The sequence below is a fragment of the Ochotona princeps genome, chromosome 1 (genome assembly GCF_030435755.1).
Source record: "Ochotona princeps isolate mOchPri1 chromosome 1, mOchPri1.hap1, whole genome shotgun sequence".
NCBI lineage: Eukaryota > Metazoa > Chordata > Mammalia > Lagomorpha > Ochotonidae > Ochotona > Ochotona princeps.
In genome coordinates, this window is record NC_080832.1 from 33,038,407 (window position 1) to 33,046,106 (window position 7,700).

The window sequence follows — 7,700 nt, forward strand, 5'->3', positions numbered from 1 at the left end:
TAGAGTTGGGGAAGGGAAACTCCAGGGACAGTGGAGCTGTAACATACAATGGTAACAATAATTTTAAAAGAAGGTTGGAAGGAAGGCCAAGGAAAAAATATTCTAAATAAATAAAAGAATAATGCTTCCCTTAGGTGTTGTGTTGCTTTCCCACTCCACTTCAAGTTTTACCAGTATACATATACAGAAAGAACTGATAGCCAAGTAGGGGCCAGCATATCAACTTCATTGATGGTTGTGGAAATTACTAATTAACTCTCAAATTGCAGTGCTTTCAAATAAAAGCTATATTGGAAGCATTACTATAATCCAAATTACTCCTTCTCTCTGCATCATTGGCTGCTCCGTCTCAGGCAGGGCTACAGGAGCAGACAGCCTGGAGGCAGATCAGTGCGCTGGGCTTTGTAACTGATGGTGAGTCAAACATCTTCAAGGTAAAGGGATGTGGATGAGAGGAATCTTTAACTCAAGCCCCAAAGAGAGTGGAGCAAGAGGCAAGAAGTATTTATTCCAATCAAGAACGAACTCTTCGAGACTTTTTCCCATAGAAAATTGAAGATGTGGAAAATAAATGCTGCAATTTCTCCTAAAACTATGGTTTGACAGTTGTTAATTAAGTTAAACCAAAATATGTATACACTCTATCAACTGCAGCTCATTTATTTAAAAGCTCTGACAATGAAGACCCATTAATTATCCAATGTGGTATATGTTTCCTGCTTAACGCTAACTGTGAACTCCAAGTAAATAAGGGTCTGGGGCGGGAACTGGTGTATTGGCTCAATTGGCTAACCCTCGCTGTGCAAGCGCTAGGGTCCCCTATGGGCCTCTGTTCGTGTCTCAGCTGCCCCACTTCCCATCCACGCTTCTGCTGTGTCCTGGAAAAGCAGCACAGGAACGTGGGGAACCTGCACCCATGCGGGGGACCCAGAAGAAGCTCCTGGCTCATGGCTTCAGATCAGCTCTGGTCATTGATGCCATTTGGAGAGTGAATCACTGGACAGAAATCTTTCTCTATGTATCTCCTTCTCTCTTTAAATCTGCTTTTCTAATTAAAATAAATAAATCTTTACAACAGAATAAATGCCTACTCTTCAAAATGCTAAACTCTACTCTAGGTGTATGAAGACCATAGACACTCTGGAAGTGAGTTCAGGGACAGAGAAATTTTCCTATTTGGCAATTATTTTCCTCTAAGTGCAGTTGTTCTGTTCTTGCTCTTGCATTTGCACTGTGTGGATGAGGAGAACATTTAGAGTCCATTTGACTGGAGGTAACTTGTAATCATAAATATGAGGATTGGTGGCTGCTAGTGGTGGTAAGTTTCATTTATACTAAGGAAAGTATGTTGTAAATTACGTAAAAACAGTCTGTTTTTGTTGCTATACCAGCACACCTGAGACTGGAAGCATTAAAATCAATAAAAATGTATTTATTTCTTGTGCATCTGGAGTCTGGGATCTTGAAAACGAGGACACCATCATCTGCTATCTGATGGCAGAAGGTGGAAGGATGGAGACAGTGCTGATCCCATCCATCAAGCCCTTTGTAATGGCATGAGTTCATGAATGAGGCCAGAGACCTCAGGACCATCACCCAGTAGACCCCGCCTCCAACTGCTATTGCATTACAAATCAGGTGTCAACATGAAGTTTGGAGGAGACAAAAACATGCAAACCAAAGTATGAGTCATACTCAAGTTTTAAAACATTGTAAGGAAAATTGCTGAAATGATTTTAATGGAATTTTACATATAAAACCTTTATATTTTTATTCACTAATGTAACTCTCTGACTCATGTTGATCTCTCTTTCTTACATGAATCAACCATGTTATTTTTTAATCAAGTTATTTTCTGCCCCAAAACTTCTGGGGCTGCTTAAATGCAACACGAAAAAATGCAACATATTCATTTTCTTCCAAATTGTGTTTTTCACCTTCCAGTCTTATCTATACTCACTTGCATGGCACCAATTTTGGCTCCCCAGAGTTCTGAATTAACTTGGGAAGAGGGTGCCACTCATGGATCATGGATGGAAACAGAATGTTCTAGAAAGTCTCATTTGTGGGTAGCTGCTTTTTTTTTCCTTGCATGCTCCCTTTTGTTCTTTGGAAAGCCAGGCATCCAGACATTGTTGGTACTACTTGAGGACACCAATGAATTCTAACCTCATTGCTGTGAGAAGCAGCTTAGAAAAGCTGCTGTGGTATTTTTTCACTCCATAAATAGGTGCCAAAAACCTGCCATATGCCAGGTGCTAAGGTTCTAGAGGCATCTCAAGTCCTGCTGATTCTCTGGGATGTTTCATATAACTTGGATGCTCTGCTATCCTCACCTCGTCAAGCTAATCATGTCCATAACTTTGCTTAAGGTTTGTCACTCACTGCTTGGGAAGTTCTTACTCCCCTGTAACAATACTATATACAGTTACAGAGTAACACAAAGTAATTAGAGTAACACAATTCCTTCCGGAGCTCTTTTGCCTAGCACCCTCACAGGCAGGAGAAGCTGAGGGGCTCTTTATGTCACTGCTGGACAGGAAATACATCCATGGATGACATCTAATATCAAGTTGACCCAAAGAAAGCGACCCTGAGCTTCTGAAATTGATCTTTCCATCCCCATGCTCCTTTTGCTCATGTCCCTCCCATGAGTGGAACCCCCTGGCTTCTACCTCCACCACCATGCAAGTGCCTGGTGACCCTCAGTAGTCAAGCTTGTTCCACCTGAGTAGATCCAATCCAATTGGGAGGTCATGGACCAAAAGCTTGACAACACTGAGTTTATTGACCCACCTTAAGAAATCTGGAGTAAGCCTAATGAATTTGACAGATATGTATTAGTTCAGCTTTAAATCAGTCAAGCATTCGTTTCCATCCATTTCTATGCTATTCTTTTTTTCAAGTTTATCTCTCTTTTGTATTTGAAAAGCACAGTAATGGAGAGACAGAGTTTCTTCTATCATTGGATTACTTCCCCAAATGCCTTTAATGGCCTGGGCTACCAGTCACAGCCAGGATCCAGGAGTTCTATCCAGGTCTCCCTTTTGGGTGGCAGACATCGTAGTACCCAAGTTCTCATCACTGTGTCGCAGGATCTGCATTAGCAGAATGTTGGGTAGGAAGCAAACCCAGGAATCAAATCAGGCATTTGATTTGGAATGCAGGTATTCCAAATGGCAGCTTAAACAGTTTTGCCACAGTGCCTGCCCCCCTCTGTGAACTAATGTGTGTGTTTCAGATATAAACAAACTGAGGTGTTTTGATAGAGGAGACAGATTAGGGTAAGTTAAGCACAGTGGGGGGCAAATTTCCCAAAATGTTAGAAAGAAAACTCCCTCCACCCAAGTCAAATAAGATCTTTCTCTCCTTCCCCTCCCTATCTCTTTCCATCTCCAGTCCTTCCCCCTTTCCCCGCTTCTCCTCTCCTCCCTCCTTCCCCAAACCCCTCCCTCCCTTTTCTTTTTGTCTCCCTCTTCATTATTTTCCTTCTTGCAAAATATTAATATTTTGGGTGACAGGTGGTATCTGCAGGAAGAGATTGTTCAGAATCAAAATCAGAATCTAATGTTTCTGGGGAAATATATGTGCATAATTCATTAAGAAACGGAATTTAATTTGAAAAACTGGATTCCAAGATTTTGTCAAGGTGTAAAGACAGAGAAATAGAAGCATGCATACAGGAAAAACAGTGGAAGAAAGTGTGTCAGTAGCTGTTGTTACTGGTTAGGATGTGCTGTGGTTTGAGTGTTGGAGGCTGCACAGAACTTGTGCTGCAATTTAATCCTCAAATTCAGTGGTTTAAGAAGTGGAGCCTCTGCTAACTTCGGACCAGAAATGGTCTCCCCAAGAAACTGTTCAACCCATCTGGACAATTAGTAGCTGGACTCTATGCTTGGTATACGTTTGCAAGGAAAGAATCTTGATTGAATTTGAACTGTAATACTACATCAAGGCGGAGGAATCCACCAGGGGGGAGGGGCGTGGGGAGGGGTGGGGGGATTCCCAGAGCCTATGAAACTGTCACATAATGCAAAATAATTAATAATAAAAAAATAGTCAATAGGTTATAAGACAGAGGGAAATCACGTGTAGAAAAAAACCTAGACTAAACTAGAAGAGCAATGGAAATACCCCCAAAATGCTAAACCCTAATCCTGAATGCTAGCTGCATAAAAGAGAAAAGTCTTTTGGATTCCATAGCAATATGAATTTGGGGCATACTGTATAAGGGATGAATGCATGTCATATATATAATTGGTATTTATATGATCCAGTTAGATTATCTGAAGTGGGGGATTTTTACAAGCTTATGTATGATAGGAAGGAAGAGTCTTGAAGTTAATCCAGTTCAAACCAGCTCTGGGAATACCATATCTATTCCCTCAATGCCTTGGCATTCAGATGGCCAGAACAGGATTTCTACCAGCCATACGTGTACAATATGATCCCTCCCCAATCATAGTTGATTGGAACGATAATGTTAACTTATCTCAAGCTGAGCTGACAGTCATCCCTCAAAATGCACAGGGGGTTAGTTCCAGAATCCCCCCTGTAGATACTGAACTCCACAGAAGCTCCAATTGTCTATGTGAAATAGCATAGAATTTGCATATAGCCTATGCATATCTTCTGTATATCTTAAGCATTCCAAGACTGCTTACAATACCTGTACAAACGCTGTGTAAATCGATGCTATGATTTATGATTTAGGGACTAATGTCAAGAAAGTAAATTCTGTGTAAGTTCAGTGAAGATGTAAATTTTTCCTGAATGTTTTCCAACTGTGGAAGGTTGAATCACAAATTGTGGAAGGTCACATTTTTCCTCAAAGGAAACAGGAAATAGAATCGAGAGTCTCACTTCTGCCCAAATCAGGCTCTGTTATTTGCAGCTAGAAGACTCTTGCATAATAAAGAGATCCATCCCAACATAAAAAAAAGAAGTGGAGCCTCTGGAAAGTGCTCCTGAATAGAATTAGCACCTTGTAAAGGAGTGGAAAGGGGCTGCTAAGACTCCTTTTGCCTTCTTCCAGACATGCAATGTGTGCCCTCCAGAGGATGCAGCAATGAGCATCCTATGGCTTGGAAGCCGACAATGGGTTATCATCAGATGCCAAACTTGCCAGCATTTTGGTGTTAAGCCTTGCTGACCTCTAGAACAGTAAAAATTAATGCCTGTTTTCTATATTTACCCAGTCTCTGTTTTTGACATAAGAGCACAAAGAGCACATGTTTATGGGATGGTTCTGGGAGAATTTTCCTTTTGTGTAATACCAAATTTTCTACAATGAATGCCTGTCACTCTGTAAGAAGAAAAATAAATTATCAATAAGGCAAAGGAAATGAAAACCAGAAAAAGCTTTCATCCCTGAGGGTTACCTGCTACCTTGAGTGATTCAACAAAGCTGTTGGAGCTGTATACAGCCACGAAGCCTGGCTGGTAAATTCTTCTAGGAATGGCACAGTCTCTCCTGCCTATTTCCTCCACTGGATGGCCACTCTTGGTACTTACAGTGCCCCACTTGTCCAGCCCATCCTGTGCTGTGTTCTTTGTCCTTGGGACCAAATTGTCTCCACAGTGAAGCACCGATGATCTGATTCCTAGGAGAGAAGCATGTGGACAATGTTTGAAAACAAAATTGCAAAGTTGGTGTACAATGCAGACATGTCTTTCAATATTTAAGAAATTTCTCAGCCATACATGGATATGTTATTGTACAGCTAGTGGAGTTTCTTACAAGGTCCTCTTCTGCTTTCTTGGACGTTTCCTGTGAAATGGGAAGCTCACTTACAGTCCAAGTGTAGAGATTTGGGATTGACTCAGGGCTCCTCAAGGAGCCCTCATGATCTTTGAACAGAGTTAAATATTTTCTAAGCAAAAAAGGTTATCTGAGAAAGTTTCTAAGTGCTATTGATAATGCATTCTAGAAATGGTCTTTTATACCAGATTTAATATAAAATCACATGAATAGTATACATAAACCAATAGCAAATAATCCTGGAGGTTATTAAATTCTATTTCCATTTTCTAAAGTTACCTTCTTTCTGAAGTTTCTGAAGTAACTTATATGACTCTAGAAAAGTCCTTTTCATTTCTAGTATGTTTTAACAAAAGCCTCTCAGTATGGTTGGAGTTTTTCATGTTCACTGTCAGTGCTGTTTACTGAATCGTACTAGTATTTCCTTTTCTTGCATGCTCTATAGATAATGCTTAATCATTTTATGAAATTCAAGTAATATTTCTTATTGTTAATTATCATGAAAATTATTAACTTATTATAAATCAATAGCAGTTCAAATGAATTAAAATGCTGACTTACTTCTGAAAATCACTCTACAGCTAATATTCAGTTAAACAGGTTTCTTCATTTTTATTTTAATAATAATTTCACCTTTTAAGTTATCATTAAAGAAAAAGAGGTGTTCATTTCTATCTATGTGAAACCAATAAAATCTCATTATGGAACTTCATCTAATATTGTGGAAGCCTGTCTACATTATTATTGAAAAAAAACAGAAATGCATCATGGTTTGCAGAGCATATATGGTGAATTTTAAAGTAATTGATTGAATACAAATGTAATTATGAAATATTAAAATTAATAATGAAATTCTTAGCTAAAATTAATTGAAACTGATGCTTAATGCACAGGTTGCTTAGCAATTATATTTTTACATTTTCACATTAATTTTCCAAAAAGCTCTTGCTCAGTTTATGCATGAAAAAACAAAAACAGCTCATTATGATTCTAAAGCAATTTTCCTGAGGTTTATAAGCACCATCTTGTTAAGAAGTTCCATTAAAATTTAAGAAGTTCTAAATTTCTTTTCCTCAACCATTCATTTGATCTGTTAATTAAACATCAAACAGAGCATCCACTGAAAATGTGGGGAAAATTAGGGCTTATCTCCATCCAGGAAAAGCAGATGCAATCATATCACATCTTTCTCCTACATTTGCAAAGGGTTCTCTGATGACCTTCATCCTTCTGTGATGCTTCCAAATTACATAAACACAAAGTTCAAAATCCTTGTGCAAATGTCATGTCAAGAACGGATGTTAAGGAAACGAGAGCTGCCTGCTTTTGCCTGCTTTTGCTCTGTAGGAACTCTATTTCCTGTCAATTTTAATCTATTCGTAGAAAAACAGAAATAGTTCATGATCAGTTGAAATTCATTGAGCCAAATTTATAAAACTGGTTTGTGTAAAAATACATATTTATACATTTTAGTATTTTAATCAGCTAACAGGCTTAAGATCCGGGGCCAGGAACCAGGAACTTCCTCCAGGTCTCCTACACGGGTGCAGGGGCCCAAGGGTTTGGGCCGTCCTTGACTGCTTTCCCAGGCCACAAGCAGGGAGCTGGATGGGAAGTGGAGCTGCCCGGATTAGAACCAGCAGCCATATAGGATCCCGGCCCATTCAAGGCGAGGAGTTTAGCACCGCTAGGCCATGCCGCCAGCCCACAGACACCAATTTAAACAGCTGTATACACACCAAGTCACCCTTACAAGCAGGTAAGAGATCATAGTACTTTGTCTTACGATTTTAGTAAAAGTTGCATTAAAGCAAGCAAAAAGGTAGAAGTGGCCCATGTCACCTCAGCTCCAAGGAGCACATGGAAAGACACCTTCTGCTAGGAAAAAGGAAAGCAAACGATCCCAGGTCCAGGAACACTGTAAAAAAAACTTCAGTTG